At 41.1% G+C, this 21,970-nt stretch overlaps 1 protein-coding gene across 1 annotated transcript in view; it reads right to left on the bottom strand.

Moving 5' to 3' along the window:
• The window catches only part of SLC8A1 (solute carrier family 8 member A1), a 776,612-nt gene that overhangs the window by 693,247 nt on the left and 61,395 nt on the right, over positions 1–21,970 (bottom strand). Inside the window, exon 3 of the mRNA XM_068232265.1 lies at positions 17,896–18,079. The gene's annotated coding sequence lies outside the window, so the exon portion shown is untranslated. The remainder of the gene's footprint in view (positions 1–17,895; positions 18,080–21,970) is intronic.

Raw genomic sequence — 21,970 nt, 5'->3', positions numbered from 1 at the left:
CTGTACTAGAGGAACTGTACTAGAACTGTACTAAATCTAGAGGGACTGTACTAGAACTGTACTATTGGAACTGTACTAGAACTGTACTAGAACTGTACTAGAGGGGCTGTACTAGAACGGTACTAGAGGAACTGTACTAGAACTGTACTAAATCTAGTGGAACTGTACTATAACTGTACTAGAGGAACTGTACTAGAACTGTACTAGAGGGACTGTACTAGAACTGTACTAGAGGAACTGTACTAGAACTGTACTAGAGGAACTGTACTAGAACTGTACTAAATCTAGAGGGACTGTACTAGAACTGTACTAGAGGAACTGTACTAGAACTGTACTAGAGGAACTGTACTAGAACTGTACTAAATCTAGAGAAACTGTACTAGAACTGTACTAGAGGAACTGTACTAGAACTGTACTAGAGGAACTGTACTAGAACTGTACTAGAGGAACTGTACTAGAACTGTACTAAATCTAGAGGAACTGTACTAGAACTGTACTAGAGGAACTGTACTAGAACTGTACTAGAGGGACTGTACTAGAACTGTACTAGAGGAACTGTACTAGAACAGTACTAAATCTAGAGGAACTGTACTATAACTGTACTAGAGGGACTGTACTAGAACTGTACTTGAGGAACTGTACTAGAACTGTACTAAATCTAGAGGAACTGTACTAGAACTGCACTAGACGAACTGTACTAGAACTGTACTAGAGGAACTGTACTAGAACTGTACTAGAGGAACTGTACTAGAACTGTACTAAATCTAGAGGAACTGTACTAGAACTGTACTAAATCTAGAGGAACTGTTGTAGAACTGTACTAGAGGAACTGTACTAGAACTGTACTAAATCTAGAGGGACTGTACTAGAACTGTACTAGAGGAACTGTACTAGAACTGTACTAAATCTAGAGGAACTGTACTAGAACTGTACTAGAGGAACTGTACTAGAACTGTACTAAATCTAGAGGGACTGTACTAGAACTGTACTAGAGGAACTGTACTAGAACTGTACTAAATCTAGAGGAACTGTACTAGAACTGTACTAGAGGGGCTGTACTAGAACTGTACTAGAGGAACTGTACTAGAACTGTGCTAAATCTAGAGGAACTGTACTAGAACTGTACTAGAGGAACTGTACTAGAACTGTACTAAATCTAGAGGAACTGTACTAGAACTGTACTAGAGGAACTGTACTAAAACTGTACTAAATCTAGAGGGACTGTACTAGAACTGTATTAGAGGAACTGTACTAGAACTGTACTAAATCTAGAGGAACTGTACTAGAACTGTACTAGAGGAACTGTACTAGAACTGTACTAGAGGAACTGTACTAGAACTGTACTAGAGGAACTGTATTAGAGGAACTGTACTAGAACTGTACTAAATCTAGAGGAACTGTACTAGAACTGTACTAGAGGAACTGTACTAGAACTGTACTAGAGGAACTGTACTAAATCTAGAGGAACTGTACTAGAACTGTACTAGAGGAACTGTACTAGAACTGTACTAGAGGAACTGTACTAAATCTAGAGAAACTGTACTAGAACTGTACTAGAGGAACTGTACTAAATCTAGAGGAACTGTACTAGAACTGTACTAGAGGAACTGTACTAGAACTGTACTAGAGGAACTGTACTAAATCTAGAGGAACTGTACTAGAACTGTACTAGAGGAACTTTACTAGAACTGTACTAGAGGGACTGTACTAAATCTAGAGGAACTGTACTAGAACTGTACTAGAGGAACTGTACTAGAACTGTACTAGAGGAACTGTACTAAATCTAGAGGAACTGTACTAGAACTGTACTAGAGGAACTGTACTAGAACTGTACTAGAACTGTACTAGAGGAACTGTACTAAATCTAGAGGAACTGTACTAGAACTGTACTATTGGAACTGTACTAGAACTGTACTAGAGGAACTGTACTAAATCTAGAGGAACTGTACTAGAACTGTACTAGAGCAACTGTACTAGAGGAACTGTACTAAATCTATAGGAACTGTACTAGAACTGTACTATTGGAACTGTACTAGAACTGTACTAGAGGAACTGTACTAAATCTAGAGGAACTGTACTAGAACTGTACTAGAGGAACTGTACAAGAGGAACTGTACTAAATCTATAGGAACTGTACTAGAACTGTACTAGAGGAACTGTACTAGAACTGTACTAGAGGAACTGTACTAGAACTGTACTAGAGGAACTGTACTAGAACTGTACTAGAGGAACTGTACTAGAACTGTACTAGAGGAACTGTATTAGAACTGTACTAGAGGAACTGTACTAGAACTGTACTAGAGGAACTGTACTAGAACTGTACTAGAGGAACTGTACTAGAACTGTACTTAATCTAGAGGAACTGTACTAGAACTGTACTAGAGGAACTGTACTAGAACTGTACTTAATCTAGAGGAACTGTACTAGAACTGTACTAGAACTGTACTAGAGGAACTGTACTAGAACTGTACTAGAGGAACTGTACTAGAACTGTACTAGAGGAACTGTACAAGAGGAACTGTACTAAATCTATAGGAACTGTACTAGAACTGTACTAGAGGAACTGTACTAGAACTGTACTAGAGGAACTGTACTAGAACTGTACTAGAGGAACTGTACTAGAACTGTACTAGAGGAACTGTACTAGAACTGTACTAGAGGAACTGTATTAGAACTGTACTAGAGGAACTGTACTAGAACTGTACTAGAGGAACTGTACTAGAACTGTACTAGAGGAACTGTACTAGAACTGTACTTAATCTAGAGGAACTGTACTAGAACTGTACTAGAGGAACTGTACTAGAACTGTACTTAATCTAGAGGAACTGTACTAGAACTGTACTAGAACTGTACTAGAGGAACTGTACTAGAACTGTACTAGAGGAACTGTACTAGAACTGTACTAGAGGAACTGTACTAGAACTGTACTAGAGGAACTGTACTAGAACTGTACTAGAGGAACTGTATTAGAACTGTACTAGAGGAACTGTACTAGAACTGTACTAGAGGAACTGTACTAGAACTGTACTAGAGGAACTGTACTAGAACTGTACTAGAGGAACTGTACTAGAACTGTACTAGAGGAACTGTACTAGAACTGTACTAGAGGAGCTGTACTAGAACTGCACTAGAGGAACTGTACTAGAACTGTACTAGAGGAACTGTACTAGAACTGTACTAGAGGAACTGTACTAGAACTGTACTTAATCTAGAGGAACTGTACTAGAACTGTACTATTGGAACTGTACTAGAACTGTACTAGAGGAACTGTACTACAACTGTACTAAATCTAGAGGAACTGTACTAGAACTGTACTAGAGGAACTGTATTAGAACTGTACTAGAGAAACTGTACTAGAACTGTACTAGAGGAACTGTACTAGAACTGTACTTAATCTAGAGGAACTGTACTAGAACTGTACTAGAACTGTACTAGAGAAACTGTACTAGAACTGTACTAGAGGAACTGTACTAGAACTGTACTTAATCTAGAGGAACTGTACTAGAACTGTACTATTGGAACTGTAGGTTTTCAGGGTTATCCATTCCTTACAAAAAAACAAATCTGCATACATATACATTTATCATACAACAGTTGCTTTCAGGCATGAAGTAACTCAGGGAAAACATTCCACCCGCACATGCTTTTTCACCATATAGATGTTACACATAGATAATGATAGTTAAGAAACATATTAATCACAGATGTCACATATGAGATCCATTTATTGATCGCTAGCATTTTAGAGCTGGCTGCACAATGACAGCCATACCACTGATAGAAGAGACAGTGGGGAACAGAGATGAGGGAATAGAGGTGGCCTGTGGAAGAGACATGGAAAGATAAGAAGACCCAGTTCAAGTGAATAAATAGGTTTAGAATACATAATAGAAATAAACTGGAGTTCATCCATGTCAACTTTTTAGCATTTATGGGCAGAAATAGAAGATCCTGGGATTGCCTAACTGGTACGCATGTAAATGTCTCACATCTTGTTGAGCAGTAATGTCTTCTCAAAGTGATCAGATACACAGCATAAATAATGTAAAAAGAGGAAAACCTCATATCAGTTATCTAAGAACCCATCAGCCACTTGCATGGCCGTCATGATTATCTGTGGTGTGCTTCACTGTTTGAGGCGCCATTAGCCTTCCAGGATACTGTAACTGTTATCTGTACAGTCTGGCATAAATCATTGCTATCTCTTCCATCTCTGTCATCACTAATTCCTGAGAACAACCTGCATATTTTTGTGTCTACTCTTTTAGTAGGACTCTATTCAGGTAGCAAATGGTGCATGAGATAGGGAAGGCAACTGCAGACATCCAGGGGCGTAACAATAGACCCTGCAAGGGATGCAGCTGCAGGGGGGCCCAGAAGCAGCAGGGGGCACTGTGGGGAGAGAATTTTCCCTTCCCTGTCCCGAGAGACTGACAATTAAGGGCACCCAGAGAGAAAAAGCTTTTTGCTCTCTGCACTATTGTTCTAATGACTGCATCTGCTCAACCACTGATAAGGAATCATACAAAGTTTTGCAATTTGTAGTCCGTCCCGATTCAGTGTTCAGCAGGGTCTTGTGTACAGTGCTTCTCTACCCCCAGCCTCTGTACCCCTCCAAAGTTTTGCAGGGGGGCCCAGTGGTTTCTAGTTATGCCCCTGCAGACATTCATTGATTAGCACACTGATCTGATGGTCTAAAAGCAGAACCACAATTATAATATAATATCAAGTCTAAAATAAATATGCTTCACTTGATGTTGTATTAAAAGTGTAACGATACAAAAGCAATTTGTGATTTGAAGCTGTAAATGTTCACACCCCTTCCCTTGCCTCCCCTTGGTGCCCTTCAAGGCCTTGGGGCCCATCTCACAAGGGTCATTAAACACCTGATCTGAAGTATAGTCCTGTGTATCGAAGGAAGGGAAGGTTAGTAGTTGGGGCCTCCCACAGTTCTGGACCCCCCTGCAATAGAAGGTGCTGCTCCTCTCTAGTTACGCCCCTGCTAAGAGAACTGAAACCTGTGCTATCCAGAAGTAGAGTTTTTCTCCACTTGTAGTTGGCCATGTGGCACCAGCATCTCCTGGTAGCTCCTTTATCATGACTTAGCGGGGTCTTTTTACCCTGTTATTACTGATGTGGCCTACATACTGAATAACAAGTGATGTTTCCATCTCTTCATAAGGGATTCTCAGCAAGGCTTTTATTCTTTATAAAGATATTCCCTAAAAAGGATTTAGGGCCTGTTTCCACTACACGCAGATTGGATGCAGAATGGATGCAGAAAAACTGACTCCGATGAATGACTATGGGATAATCTGCATCAGAATAATCGCGTTTAGTGGAAACAGGCCCATAGGAATTCATTAGAGTCAGTTTTTCTGCATCCAATCTGCATCAAATCTGCGTGTAGTGGAAACAGGCCCTAAACAACAATGCTGGCCAGCTTCCCTGCTTGCTTGACAGTTTTTTGGCAGATGGACAGAGCAACTGCCATTCCCTAAGTGCTTTTGAAAATAAATAAATTCCTGAGAATTCCCTATGAAGAGATGAGCTAGTCCAAAACCTGTTGCTTCGGTCAGATTTCTACTACCTACTGTAAGTGACAGCAACATAGGAGAAAAGTCATTTATGGCTCATTTTACTCTGGAAAAAACATACTTCTTATTTGTCTATGTTTGCAGATATTTTAAATTTAAAATTTTTTGGCATAGTGCCTCTTAAATTTTCACCTTGGATTTCCTTTAATGCCAGGTACACACGTTACTTTTTTCATTCGATAGATGCGTTTGATTGATCATTTCTGTCATGCCCGATATATTACTTTCGATCGTTTTAACCGCTCAGTTTTTCATAGAAGTGAATGGAATTTGATAAGAAAAGATAAGAGAATCAAGTGGGAAATCGAGCGGTAAAAAAACAAATCGAAAATCGGTCGAACAGGAAATCGACCGAAAAAACGCATCGTGTGTATCCAGCATAAGAAAGCACTAGCCCATAAGTTTTCCTTCCCTCCAGATAAATGTTTACATCTCTTGAGACAAAAGTCCCTTGTACAGCTTAGAAGCCTGCCCAGCATTCAATACTGGCTGATTCCTGAATGCATGCATCCTATATGTAATCATGACAATAGAACAATACCACAAGCTCCGTACAGGAAAATGCCGATTTATTGGCAAAACCCTGAAGACAATACTCAGGAGGGGTGACAATTTTCCAATAAAATCAGTGGCATAAGTGTGTCTTATAACAAACACAGTCATTACGCAGGAAAAAAGCTAATCAAGATTATTGTGAGATTGTAATTAATAAGATTAACTTGGAATTTGTTTAGTTTATCAGTCCTGTGAAAGCTATTTTATGTCTGATGTTTTTGGTTTACTGTGGATAAAATGAGTCATAGATCAGTATTCTCACTCTGCTACAGATATAATCAAATAAAGGAAATAAACAGACTCAAAGCATCGGTATTTATGGCATCTGTTCTTTACAGTCATTTGCATCTCCAGATACATTAAAGAGAAACTGTAGTCAAAATAACATAATGAATACAATTGATTATATTTTATAATATTCATGTATAAATTATTTAGTCAGTGTGTGCCCAAAATCTTTCCTCTCCCTAATTTACTTTTTGAAATTGATCACAGGTGGCACTTTCTCTAGTACTGGCAGGTAATCTCTGTTGAATGTTTTTTGTTTTTTAAAAAAAAAAAAATCATTTTGATTTTTTTTTTTTTGCATAAAAAAATTACAAACAGTAAGGCATGCGCACAAACTTTCGTTCTCCCTGTGATAAAACAACATACAACAGAAAGAAAAAGCTGGCCTATGGGCCGGCTGCTATCATATGGCCATTATGCTACATGATGTACTGATATATTGATTGAATATGTATACAGTATATATGCACCTTAGCGCATTTTTAGCACTCTGCACTTATGTACTTTTCCCTTGAAAAAGCTTCCTTTGGGAAGTGAAACATGTCGGGTTTTTGGTGGGGGTAGTGTTTATGTATATAATCTGGGTAATGGAAGGAGGATTGTGAGATTTATTTCTCCGATGACTGTATACTTACCATAGTTTCCCCCTACATCTTTACCCGCTCAGACATCTTTGATGGTTTTATACAGCAGCTCTTGTTTTTAATTTTTATTAATGAAAGTTAAATTTTAGTCCTAGTTGAGGGATATTCATGTGTATTGTTAGTATAAAGCATTACAGCAACATGGCCGAACCATCCTATATAAGTTTACAACAGTATGGAAGAGGCAGTTGTATAACATTCAATTTCTAAAGCACTAAATTCTAACATAAATATAGACCTGATAGTAATGAAAAACACCAATCACCCACTAGCTCACCGCTTAAAATATCTCATGCCCTCAACATTCAACACCATTCACAAAACACACAGTACATGATCATGCACACACACCGGACCAAGAGCTGAAAATGCTCCATCAGCATATGGAATCAAACCTGCTCCTTGCTTTCAAGAACAGACCCCCATCAATTTTTTTATGTTTATTCTAAACCTATGAGATGAGTTGTAGTGGGCTGTGGGTGTGAGAACACCCTCTAGAAAAAAGCACAGGAGACAAAAAGGGAACCCAATTGTACAGTATGTAACAACAATATGATAGTAGAAAATGTGTATAAGAAATACTCACACAGGTGGGTTGCAGAGTGGCAACCAACCACAGGAAGCAGGTGGAGACAATAAACCCGACTCCACTCGGGGAGGTCAGCGGGGACCTGGATGTGGTCCCTCTCCTTGAAGAAAGATAAGAAACAGTTCTCGACCGTAGTAAGACCATGGGTATTCTGCTTCCACCCCTCAGACGGGTGGCGTGTGGGGTATATAAAGCACCAATTAGGTAAAAGAGGCGCCCTGGTGTATGATAAAAACGTTTAAAAACAGTTTAAAATCGATAAAGAAATGAGACAGCTTACCTCAATGACGAAAAAACCTTTGTGGTATAAAAGATTTTATTAGTGATAGCACAGGCAACGCGTTTCATGGGTCTGAGCCCACTTCATCAGACCAATAACAGTGCCAAACCAAATGAAAAGTCCAGCATAGGAAGCCTTTCTGTGCTGGACGTTTCATTTGGTTTGGCACTGTTATTGGCCTGATGAAGTGGGCTCAGACCCGTGAAACGCGTTGACTGTGCTATCACTGATAAAATCTTTTATACCACAAAGATGTTTCGTCATTGAGGTAAGCTACCTCATTTCTTTAACGATTTTAAACTGTTTTTAAACATTTTTATCATATACCAGGGTGCCTCTTTTACCTAATTAGTGCTTATGAGATGAGTTGGTTAGGTTGTTTTGTGGTTCCCATAGTCAGGTATGTACTGAGACATTGGTGGGCCAAAAGCAAGACCTTATGGGTGCCACACAATCCAAGAGTGAGAACCAATTTGCCACTGCTTCCTGACCCATATTTCTGCCATCACTGTCAGGGCTGGATTTGGTCATTTTACCTCCCCAAGTCCCACGTCACTAACTCCGCCCCTCTCAACCGCTCCGTCCTGAGCACTCCCATTCTGTGTGTCCCCACTGTCCCGTTTGTTCCCCCTGGTCCTGTGTTCTCAGCTTGTGCTCCTCCATCCCTGGTCCTTCCCTGGTCCTGTGCTCCCTCCCCTTGGGGGTTGATGGGGGGAGCACAGGACCAGTGCTCCACTACTTTCCCCTGTATAAGCAGGGCAGCTGCGGACTGGGTTTATGATTGCTGCGGTATACATGTTTGGCTGTGTAACTGCCTTAGTGTGCCAGCCCACTGCCTCCCCCTGGCTTCCTGGTGCCCTAGGCCACAGCCTTTGGGGCCTTGGCACAAATCTGACCTTGATCACTGCCATGATCTTCCTCTTCAACTATAAATAACTTCTGTTGCTTCCTGTTCCATCTTGATCTAACACCTTTGATACCTTCTGCTTCCTCTCCTATCCTGATCTCCTATCACTTATTCCTGCTGCTGCATACTTCTCCACCATCAATGATCTCTTCCTCCTTCCCCAAGCCAGTTCTCTATGGCTTATCCTTGGCGCCCCCTCTCCTATCCACATCTGTAATCGATAATTCCTGTTTCCTCTTCTACCAGCCCTGCTTTCTGAGGTCAGCTGGATAGCATACTGGTTAAGGCTTTTGCCTTGCCATCCCTGAGCAACCCCCTCCTGTGTGCTCCTCCTGTCCCATTTGTTCCCCTGGTCCTATGTTCTCGGCTTGTGCTCCCCCATCCTGTCCCCTTCCCCCATCCTGTCTACCTCAAATCCCAGCTCATGCCAGTATGTAAAACAGAAAGGAGTCTTTGGGCAAGACTCCCTAATGATCGTCTGTGGAGCATGCGCTAAGTGGTTGCAGCCCTGAAGTGTTTTGAGTCCGTCGGAAGAAATGCTCAAAATAAATTATTCCTTTATGAACGTTAATAAATTCCTTAATAAATTCCTTTATGACCTCTGCTGGCTCCTCCTCTCCGACCATCTTTTTAACTGCCTCACTTTCTTCCATCCTACTCCACAATTACTGATCTGTACTGTCTAATGCCCCATGCCAGTCCTTTATGACTTATCATTGTTTCCTCGTCATAATCACATCTGTCATCAGTAATTCCTGCTATTACCTCCTATTCCGCCATTCTTGTTACTGATATCTGCCATCTGCTCCTCCTTGCTAGCCCTTCATGATGCACCTGCCCTGCCCTCTCTGCCATTCTGCTCCACCATCACTCATTTCCACTTCCTCTTTCCCCATGCTGGACTAATCCTCTATGCTTCCTCTCCAACCCTGATCTACCATCATGATTAACACAGCCTTTGTTCCTGTGCTGATTTAACGACTTGTCACACAGGCAACTATGCTGTTTGATGTAATATGTCTCTTGAAGTGTAGTTCATTAGTATATTTTTAGTAGAGAACAAGAAGCAACTGAAGGCTGTTTTTGAGAAGAGACATTACTGGTGGCAGTAGCTCCATATACAAGTCTGTTACCGGGCACAAGCTGGAGCTGCTAGTAATATGTTCCAGTGATGTGTTGCATCCTCTAGGGATAAGTCACGGTAGCATGTTGAAGCCACTAGAGACATGTCTTTGTGACATGGCACAGCAGCAATGTCACCCATATAATATAGACCTTATCCGTAGCTTCTGCCACCTCAACCGCTATCCTTTCCCCTTTTTATGGATTCCCGCAACCCCCCTCCCATCTTTTTTGTGCAACTTTCCACTTTATAGATATTTATACAGACAAACATAGCATACTGGGTACTTTATATATAGGGAGTATAAAAAGAAATTACCTTCTTCGTAATATTTGTTCTGTATTGCTTTGCAGCCTTATATGAAGATGTGTAGAAAAATACATTTTCAGGTTGCATTTTCTCAATCCAACTTAAGACAGCCAATTAAAAGAAATAATGGCAATAGTTTAGAAAATAAACAAAAACAAAAACAAAACAGAATCAGTCATTTCTCGCTCACCTTTGCCCTCCCTAAAATCACATGTGAATTAAATCAATTACATTTGGCTTCCACCCGTGATCAGTTGTTATTTTGGTCAGCATAGGAGCATTAATTCCTGGAGTACTGAACTATGCAGGGGCAAACGCAGGATTTTTAAGGGGGGGATTCCTGAAAGGTCCAGAAGCACTTATGTCCCCGAGTGCTTCCGAATACAGGTGGCTCCATACTGCCCATGCACAAAATTGCGCTGGCGTATTACGGAGCTGCCTATCTTTGGAAGTACTCAAGGATACAAGTGTTTCTGAGGGCTTCTGGAAGCAGCAAATTTGAACGGGGGACAGCGCTGGAACAACTCCCCGAGAGAGGAACAGGAGATAGACTTAGTTTGGACAATTCAGTGGAATATGTCACATAGCGCAATCGATACCCATATGATGCAGGGATATATGCATCTGCGGAAGATGGCGGCGCTATATAAATACTAAATAATAGTAATTTGCCTCACCAGGATTGCACTTTTATTTAGCTTTCCTGTATGACAAGAAGACACAGCCAGCCAGCTGTGGGAAGAGGGAAACAAAGGTGAATGAGGGAGGGCTGGTGCACACCAAGAGGGCTTCTGAGCGTTTTTCAAATCAACATTGATTTGAAAAGCGCTTGGCTAATGTTCCCACAGCAGCGTTGTGATTTTTTTCAAAATCGCAGGTATACCGCATGTAGCATTTTTTTGAGTGATTCATTCAGAAATCGCTCTGAAAATCGCACTCACTAATTGCTAGCGATTGCTATTGTGATTTTGGCGTGCACTAGCCCAGAGAGAAGAGGAGTGGAGAGAAATTGAGAATAGCCTGAGATGGAGCATTATCTGTATTGCAGTCCCACATCACACAGAGGCTACTTGCCTGTAATAGGACTCCTGTCCCTGCCAGTCTCTCACACAAGTCAGAAAGCAGCCCTCCTGGAGTCTAGGGACTGTCAAAAAATGTTCACCTTGTTTAACACCTTATCCACACATGCAGTCATTATAACATAGGGGAGAGACAGATTTTTGCCCACGGACCCTCCAGGCAAGCTCTGCATCATGCTGTGTACATTTACCAGCTTGCCTGCCCTTTAATTTCAGTTTTATCAGCTAGCCTAGTATTTTGCATTGCCTTACAACAACAAACCTGAATACACCAGACACCAGCCCTAAATCACTGAATGAAAGGGGACCTGGGGGGAGATTGCCACCCAGGTGGAGTGGAGAGAGATAGAGCAGATAGCTTAACTGTATTGCAGTCCCACATAACACAGAGGCTACTTGCATGTACTGTGTCTCCTGTCCCTGCAAGCCAAATCCAAAAAAGCTTTATTGGCAGGACCAAATACATTTAGCATTGCCAAAGCAAAAACAAAACATTAACAGCGCCACGGAATATGTTGGCGCTTTATAAATCAATAATAATAATAATAATAACAACATTAACAACATGGTGGTGGGGGGGTTGTGGGAATAGGGGAAGGATATAGGTATACTGTCCATAGGGGTGTGGAGAATGTAAGGCTGCAGGCAGCCCTCCTGGAGTTTAGGGACTGTCAAAAACTTTTCAACCTGTGACATACTTTATGTAGCTGTCTACATGCAGTCTTTACAATAGGGAAAGAGCTGAGTTTTTCCCACAGACCCTGCAGGCAAGCCTCTGTATATTTACCAAGCTTGTCTGCTTCAGTGATTTCAGGGAATTTTTTTTTAAAGGTACAGGAGTCTCAGGGGGGTGTTCCATACATCCAGAACCCCCGTCTAGATACGCCAGTGCTATGCGTGGCAAGGCAATGTCAAAAGGTATCAGGGATAAAGTTATGTACAGGTATAAATGAGGAGATGGATACAAAAAGAAATTCAAAGGCTTTATGAATATCTAGGAGCACAGTAAAATCCATAATTAAGCAGTGGAAAGTTCTTGGTATCATGAGGACCAGTCCCAGGCCAGGTCAGTTTGTCCATCCAAACTGGTAGCAAGATCATTGAGGAAACTAAGGCCACATACAGACATCAGACCATAGTCTTTGGAAAATGAAAGATCACAGACCAATCTTACCACCCTTCATGTAGTATGAGAGCCACACCTACACAGTCTTTTCTATGGAGCTGAACTCCACATCAGGAAAAAATCTTGGCAAGATGCTGCACACAAAGATGCTGTACAGACACAAAAGATCAGTATCTGCAAAAGATCTGTTCCTGCCAAAAATCCATTCCTGCAAATTGCAATGATAGTCTATGAGATCTGCAGATCATCATACACACATGATTTAACTGACATTCATCTGCAGATCAGATCCACCAGGATGGATTTTCAGATCTGCAGATCTACAGATGAATGTCAGTTAAATCATGTGTGTATGATGATCTGCAGATCTCATAGACAATCATTGCAATTTGCAGGAATGGATTTTTGGCAGGAACAGATCTTTTGCAGATACTGATCTTTTGTGTCTGTACAGCATCTGTGTGTGCAGCATCTTGCCAAGATTTTTTCCTGATGTGGAGTTCAGCTCCATAGAAAAGACTGTGTAGAGTATGGCTCTTATACTACAGGAAGGGTGGTAAGATTGGTCTGTGATCTTTCATTTTCCAAAGACTATGGTCTGATGTCTGTATGTGGCCTAAGAGTATATGGCAACTTTGAAGTGCTCCACAAGTGGGGCTTATATAGGAAGGTTGGAAGAAAAAAAAGTCCAAATGGATAAAGATGAATTGATCAGTAATTTGGCCCCAACACAAGAAGGTATATCTGGTAGAAAGCCAGTACAGCTCAACATCACATTCTTGAAGAAAATCTGCTATCCTCTGCAGACATTGCCAATGGAAAGAAGGTTTGCATTCTAACATGACAATGACCCAAAGCACACAGCAAAATTGACTACACAGTGGCGGAAGGATAAAAAGGGTAGTTTGGTCTGAGCCTAAACCACACTGAAAATTTGTGGAACAGCTTGAAGATTAAAGCTTGAAGTCTGCCAGTGGTATGCAAGTATTGCACAGTCTGAATGTGCAAAGTTAGAGAACTGTTCCAACAGACTCAAATTTGTGGGGAGAATGATCATTTATTCAGCTTCATGATTGTGTTTTTTATTTATCTATTTTTCTGACTTGTTGCTATAACATCTTTAACTTGGCTGATTTTAGGTGGATTGAGTAAATACAGCTGGAAATTATTTTCATCACATGTGTCTTTATTTCAGGCTCCAACGCAACACGTGAATACTTAGAGCAAGGACATTTTTTCTTATACCCATCTGTGCATATGTGCAGTGTTTTTGGAATTATAAGTCCAACCATGCAAGCTGGGATTTGTTATTCCTATTAGAACTGCAAGAACCAAGTTGTCTGGACTTAAAATTCTACTGGCACAATACACATAAACAAAATGTTTACATCCAGGGGGATTGGTTAGAGTTAGGCACCAAGAGGGAGGGCTCATGCTAGGCAGAGGTGTAGTTAAGAGCGGGCAAGGCGGTACATCTGTCCCTGGGTGCAGCATCTATGGGGTGCTGGATTGGACTGCACCATCTCCCTATGCTTCCCAGTTCCTGCAGCTTTGAATGAATAAGGAAAGGGCAGATCTTCTATTCTGCTCTCTGCTCACTCCCCTCCCTGCCTCCCTCCAGCCCTCCTTTCCTCATCTACTTTCACTGCACTTACAGTACCGTCATTTTTTTTGCCCAGGATCTAATGCTCCATATTTGTCATTGAGTTAGTTCAGCGTCTGCTTATTGCTAATAGTTTTGCCAACAAAATTTACCCTCCCGTAATAAGTTACACCTGTCCCTCAGAAATCCACAGTCAGTGCAAAAACTGTATTTGTCCCCGGGTGCTGAAAAACCTAGCTAGGCCTCTAAAGCTAGGTAAGGTTACATTAGTAAAATATCAGTGAAGATTACTGATATTTTACTATCAGAATTAACTAGTAGAATATCAGTAATTTTACCATTATTCTACTAGCGGCTATCTTCTTTTTACTGTGGACCCTTTTTTACCTTTGCGTATTACCGGCTAGACAATAACGGGCATGGTTTCCGAAGTCTTCCAAATGTCAAGCCAACCTTACTTGTGTTTCCATGGCTCGACTTCAGCCCAGCTTCCACCAATTAGGTTGCAGCAATTCAGGTGGGAGTGGCCAGAGCTTTGGAAGACTTTAGAAAAAATATGCCATGGTGGTTTTTCCAAGGAAATGGGCGGAATTTCTAACATTGATAAATTAAGGGAAAGCGAGTGAGTTATTAACCCTGAGACCCTCCGACCCTGGAAGCAGGGGAGTAACTAGAAGGGAGCAGTCCCAGTGACCACAGGGGGTCCATAGCAGTAAGGAGCCCCAACTACTGCTACACTCCCTCCGATAAAGGGGGCCATCCTTCAGATCCCTGCAAGATGGGTCCCCAGGCTGTGAGGGTTACCAGGGGTGTGATGAACATTAGAGGCTCAAAGTGTTGCTGGGAGGCCTCATGATTTGCAGTTACGGCCCTGCCTGGCAACCTTATATGACAGGCTCTGTCTTTTTCACTGGAAGCACTCATCAACATGCTCAGGCGACACATGTTAAAGAGAAACCATAACCAAGAATTGAACTTCCTCCCAATCAGTAGCTAAAACCCCCTTTCCAATGAGATATCTTTTCCATTTCTCAAACGGATCATCAGGGGGCTCTGTATGGCTGATATTGTGGTGAAGCCACTTCCACAGTGTGATGTCAGGACCATCGTGCTGACATCAATCTGTGGGAGCCTTGTTGCATTGTGGGAAATAACAACCATTTCCAACTGCCATAGAAGCAAGTAGCAGCTACTTCCACTGACATCACCTGCCAGCATTAAAAATGTTTCCATGTGATAAATGTCAGAATGTAAATCAGGGAGAGGAAAGATTTTACAATGGGCAAACACTGACTAAATCATTTATACATAATTATTTTAAAAAGTAAGCACTTTTGTACATTACGTTATTTTCACTGGAGTTCCTCTTTAAGTTTACTGGGGTTTAGTGAATACACCCAATGATAGCTAGATCACGTTAAAAATTCACAGACATGCATGCATAAGGACATACAAAATATCAGATACTCAGGTGCTCATGCTTTAAAAGCTGCATTAAAACAGCATATGATGAGTTAAGGTGGGTACACACATCAGATAAAAGTCTTTGGAAAATGAAAGATCACAGACCAATTTTACCCTCTTTCATGTAGTATGAGAGCCATACCTACACAGTCTATTCTATTGAGCTGAGCTCCCCATCAGATACAAATCTTGGCAAGACGACGTACACAATGATGCTGTACACATGCAACAGATCAGTATCTGCAAAAGATTGGTTCCTGCAAAATGCATTCATAGTCTATGATATCTGCAGATCCTCATACACACCTTGTTTAACGGACAATCATCTGCAGATCAGATCCACCAGGATGGATCTTCAGATCTGCAGATAATTGTCTGATCTGCAAATGAATGTCCGTTAAACAAGGTGTGTATGATGATCTGCAGATCTCATAGACTATGAATGCATTTTGCAGAAACGGATCTTTTGCAGGAACAGATCTTTTGCAGATACTGATCTTTTGCATGTGTACAGCATCCTTGTTTTCAGCATCTTGCAAAGATTGTTATCTGATGGGGAGTTCAGCTCAATAGAATAGGCTGTGTAGAGTATGGCTCTCATACTACATGGATGGGGGTAAAATTGGTCTGTGTGTGATCTTTTATTTTCCAAAGACTTTTATCTGATGTGTGTACCCACCTTTACACACACGTATATCTGTGCATGAGCCTGGTGCAGGTAAATAGACTTAGGAAGCAATCTTTGGCTTGGCCATATGGTTTACATGTCTGCACAGCACCTCTGTGACTTACTGAAGTAAGCTGTATGCCTATAACCTGCATGACTTATGGGAGTCAGCAGTCTGCATGGAACCTCTGTGACCTATGGGAGTTAGCAGGCTGTGTTTAGAAAGATTGCTCCAGTGGGTGGAAAAAAATGACTGCCTGATTCACACACCTACAAATAATTGTTACCTTTAATAAATGGAGCACAAGCCCAGTGTTTACTCAATCGTTCCATTACTAAATAGGAAGCAATTAAGAAGGAAAACACTTGAAACTGACTGTGATACAATCTTTACATTTTTCCAATCAAGTAAGAATAATAGGAGGAGTTCATAAGTGCAGTAAATTAATGCTTGAGAAACAGATTTGAGGAATGAATGTCAATTTGTGCAAATTATATTATTAATGATTAAATTGGCTGTTAAGTAGGTGGGGAAAAAACATGCAGCCCAGTATTTGTATGCATAAGATCATTTGTTTTGAAAATTACAAACTACACAGAGTTTGGAACAATTCCCTGTAGGCCTTATTTAAAGGATACCCCAACTGAAATGTGACATAATGAGATAGACATGTGTATGTACAGTGCCTAGTACACAGATAACTATGCTGTGTTCCTTTTTTTCTTTCTCTGCCTGAAAGAGTTAAATATCAGGTATGTAAGTGGCTGACTCAGTCCTGACTCAGACAGGAAGTGACTACAGTGTGACCCTCACTGATAAGAAATTCCCCTTTTTTATCTCTTTCTTGCTCTCAGAAGCCATTTTCTGCTAGAAAAGTGTTTTATAGTTGTAATTTCTTATCAGTAAGGGTCACACTGTAGTCACTTCCTGTCTGAGTCAGGACTGAGTCAGCCACTTGCATACCTTAAAATTAACTCTTTCAGGCAGAGAAATAAAAAAAGGAACACAGCATAGTTATTTGTGTACTAGGCACTGTACATACACATGTCTATCTCATTATGTCACATTTCAGTTGGGGTATCCTTTAAGAAGTCACAAATGATGCTATATTCGCTGTAAAGCAGTAAGGCAGCCATACTATCCCAGGAAAGAAAAAAAAATCACATATAGATAAATACTTGTTCTACTTACATAACATATGTATTGTACTGTCCACATTATGATTTCAAGGAAATGTATATAGTGAATGAAGAGAAAACTGTTTCGGGCATTTTCCATTTTTACTGCTTTTGACCGAAGTCAATCCTGATGTAATTTCCTCCCTTACTTTTTTTTCTCCTAGAACCTGCACTGTCCTATTGAGCTTACTTTGTAAACACACACAGCATAGATCGCATTTCAGCAGCTTCACACTGAACTGCCCTCATCCAATCAGTGAGGAGTAGGAATGTGGGAAGGGAGATGACAAGCTTCCTTTTTGTTGGCAATGTACCAAATAGAGCCAGGCTGACTGAGATAGGGCCAGATTGCAGGCTGCAGAATAAGCACAGAGCAGGGGGTAAATGGAATTTCATTTTGTGCTTGACAATCCTGCTTTAAGACTGCAATATAATTGCCCATTTTGAAGTGAACCAATACATGATTATTAACCAAAGGAACTGACCTGACTTGCAATTCTGTCAGTTTGATTCCCGAAGATCCAGAAAGTGCAATGTCCGGCTCTGTGGTTGCCGTTGTCTGTCGCAATCACCCTGTGCACAGGAAGCAGAACACGGTGATGTCCTGGGATTCTCGGCTTACAGCGGTGACCTATATATTGGGTCTTTCTTTTATTTTCATTTCAATGCCTTAAATATAATTAAAAAATAATAATTACTTTTGTGTAATTTGATGTTGTCCTGACGCAGTATTCTCATGTAATTTTTTTCACATACACCTTTGCTAAATATAGTTAATTAACACTGAACTCACTATTTTATTATTTTTATCGGGTTGAATAGGAGTATGTGTACACTGGTGCATATGCATGGCCAGAGATACACATGCGTGCAAGTGGGTGCTTGTGCGCATGCGTTTTAACCTGAAACTAAACTCTTTTTTGGTTAAGGGCTCTGCCTCTGACACAGGAGACCAGGGTTCAAATCTTGGTTCTTCCTGCTCAGTACGTCAGCACCTATTCAAAGAGGAGACCTTGGGCAAGACTCCCTAACATTGCTACTCCCTAATGAGGGTGCCCTTGTGGTTGCTGCTCAAGCGTTTTGAGTCCACCAGGAGAAAAGTGCAATATAAATGTTATTTGTCTATTTTTTGACATTTTTCATATGTCAACAATACATATCAATAGAGCTACAATATTAAACAATGTAGTCTTTTGGTTGCATTGTCCCTGTTCACATGAGCCAAATTCACATGTATGCAACTGTGAGAGTACTTAGAGGGCCCTTTCACACTGAGGCGTTGCAGTAAGTTTACCGCACCACACCCCCGGGCAATGAAAGTCTATGGGGTAGTTCAACCAGACCCCACCAACAGAGAGCTCTGTTGATGGGGAGAAAGGGGGGGGGGGGGAATCACTTGTGTGCTGTGTTGTGCGGCCCTGCACCTTGGCCTTAAAGCTGCAGTGGCCTATTTAGAGAAAATTGGCCTGGTGTTAGGGGGGTTTAACACTGCGGTCCTCAAGTGGTTAAAGAGAAGTTGAAAATTATCTCCTAGGAGATAACTCATGAGAAAAAGTTAATTGCATATGTGCCCATGTTTCTATCACTTAGGCCTCTTTCACAGTGGGATGGTGTGTTTGATGCGACGTTAAAGTCGTACAACGTGCCCCTAACGCAGCGCATGTAGGTTATAAAATTGGACCTTATTTTGTACTACGTTATGTGTCTCTTGGTGTGCTATTTTCGTTGCAAACTGATTGAACAAAAACGGCGCATGTGTTACATTTAAAAAAAAAACAAAAAAAACATTACTGAGCATGTGCAACACACATAACGCAGCAAATGTATTGCTAAACGCACAGCATGCAGCACTTTCTAAATATTACACACAACGCAACGTATGCACTGTAAATGTCGCACAGACTTTGCATTGCTGTGCGTTAGTCTGCGTTGGAACATTTTCTAATGTGCGACTTTACCGTTGCACTGTGAAAGAGGCCTTACAGTAGGTATCAAAAATCTGACTGGTTTAAGCCACCAGTCCATCCCCTTTGGGTTAGTCTCAGGAATTCCTTTATTTTCAAAGGCACCCCCTGAATGGTAGTGGCACAGTCCATCAGCTAGAATAGTGATACATAAGGATGCAGGCTAGTAGTGATCATTGAATAGGTCCTTTTTAAGGAGTGTTTTTGTAAAGAATAAAAGAAAATCCCTAGAAAGCCAGTCCAAAACCTGCAACATCTAACAGATTTGTGTTAGATACTGTAAGTGACAGCAACATACTAGGACAAAAATGAAATTATAAAAACAGGGAACACCAAGAGCCCCAATAGTGTAATTCGTACTGGACAAGGTGGCAATAAGTTTGTATTGCTAAATACTCACAAGTCAGGGTCACCAGCAGGCAACCACTGTAAAGGCAGGTGGGGAGATTGTCCTGACCCCACTCAGGATTAAGAAGTCGCTCTCTGTAGACAGGAAGAAAGGGTAGCAACCCTCCACCAAGGGTGGACTCAAAATTGTATACAATGAACAGAGGCGCCAAAAGTATAAGATTAGATTAAATGAGCTTAAAAACCAACTTAAATGGCAAAATTGAAGGAGGAAGTGGTGGTCTTACCTCCCTCAAGCAGACACGACAACGACTGCGATTCAGACAGTCAAACACATTTATTAGGAACTCCAAAAAGAAATGCAACGCGTTTCGCAGGTTCAACCCCGCTTCATCAGGCAATATAGGGAGGAGTATCAAACAATCTGTTTTGTTTGATACTCCTCCCTATATTGCCTGATGAAGCGGGGTTGAACCTGCGAAACGCGTTGCATTTCTTTTTGGAGTTCCTAATAAATGTGTTTGACTGTCTGAATCGCAGTCGTTGTCGTGTCTGCTTGAGGGAGGTAAGACCACCACTTCCTCCTTCAATTTTGCCATTTAAGTTGGTTTTTAAGCTCATTTAATCTAATCTTATACTTTTGGCGCCTCTGTTCATTGTATACAAAAATGAAATTATAGTGCATTTTATTTTGCAACAAATGTAATATATACTGTAAAACTAAAGGGGCCTATACACTGGTTGATTTCTATAGAATTGATCGATTCTTTCAAATCAGCAAATTGATCGATTTGCGATTGATTTCAATCAATTTCAATCGATTTGATCTATCTGACAGGATGATAAATCTAGGTCGATCTGCTGCTGGCAGCAGTTTAATGACCCATAGAGTTGCATTGAATCTAATGGTCCAATAATGCATTTAGATCGATTTTCAATAGATTTCCAATAGATTTCAACTTGGCAGGCATCTGACAGAAATCTATCTGATGGTCGAATCTGCTGCAAATCTATAAGTGTATGGCAACCTTTAAGGAGAAAATAATAAAAGAATTACACATTTTTTTCACCTTTAATGATTAAAATTACTACAGACTCAAACATTGCATTACAAATTAATCTTCTTACAAAATAGATGGTTATAAAACAACACTGTCTGTCACTTGCTGCCAATCCCTGCAGCAAACTCCTGGGCCAGGTCAGGGCATGGCGGCTAGTAAATGGTTAACAAATGCCACATGATCACACACAGTCAGTGTTCATATCACAGAATAAATGACAGTGTTCAGATCACACAGTCAGTGTTCAGATCACACAGTCAGTGTTCAGATCACACAGTCAGTGTTCAGATTACACAGTCAGTGTTCAGATTACACAGTCAGTGTTCAGATCACACAGTCAGTGTTTGGCCCACTTGTGGAATTTTTCAGCTTCACTGCAAATCACAGAGGATTAGTGTTCAACATGGCAGTGATATGAGTTTGTGATACGTGATATTATGATGCTATCACAATACAAACAAGGGATATTTTGAAGACTTGATGCTGAGGCTAGGTTCACAGTGGTCAGTTGCATAAAGCACATGTTAAAATGTGTGTTAAAGAGACTCTGAAGTCTCTAAAAAAAGTATTTTTATTTCATAAATGTGTTTAATATGTTATCCCTAACTAAACCGCCGCATCCCCGCTGCAGTACGCTATCTAAATCCCCCCAAACTCCCCCCTCCCTCTCCCCCACAAAATCTATGACTTTCTTGGTTGTGGATTTTGCTGCCCTAAGCACTTCCATGTGAGGCAGGGCTATGGGCTGCAGCCCTGCCTCACACGTGTCTGTCAGCAGCGGATCTCCGCCTCTCTCAGCGAAGGAAGACTGAGGGGCGGGGGAGAGGTGGAGATCCGCCGCTAACAGACGCGTGTGAGGCAGGGCTGCAGCTCATAGCCCTGCCTCACACGGAAGCGCTGCCCGGATTGCCCCCCGGGGAGTTTGGGGGGATTTAGGTAGCGTACTGCGGCGGGGATGCAGCGGTTTAGTTAGGGATAACATAATAAACATATTTATGAAATAAAAAGACCTTTTTTTAGAGACTTCAGTCTCTTTAACTGCAATGTAGGCAGGACATAGGCTTTAAAGAGGAACTCCAGTGAAAATAATGTAGTAAAAAAAAGTGCTTCATTTTTTACCATAATTATGGATAAATGATTTAGTCAGTGTTTGCCTATTGTAAAATCTTTCCTCTCCCAGATTCACA

This window comes from Hyperolius riggenbachi, chromosome 4 (assembly GCF_040937935.1).
Source record: "Hyperolius riggenbachi isolate aHypRig1 chromosome 4, aHypRig1.pri, whole genome shotgun sequence".
Classification (NCBI taxonomy): Eukaryota; Metazoa; Chordata; class Amphibia; order Anura; family Hyperoliidae; genus Hyperolius; species Hyperolius riggenbachi.
This window is presented reverse-complemented; position numbering and strand designations above follow the sequence as displayed.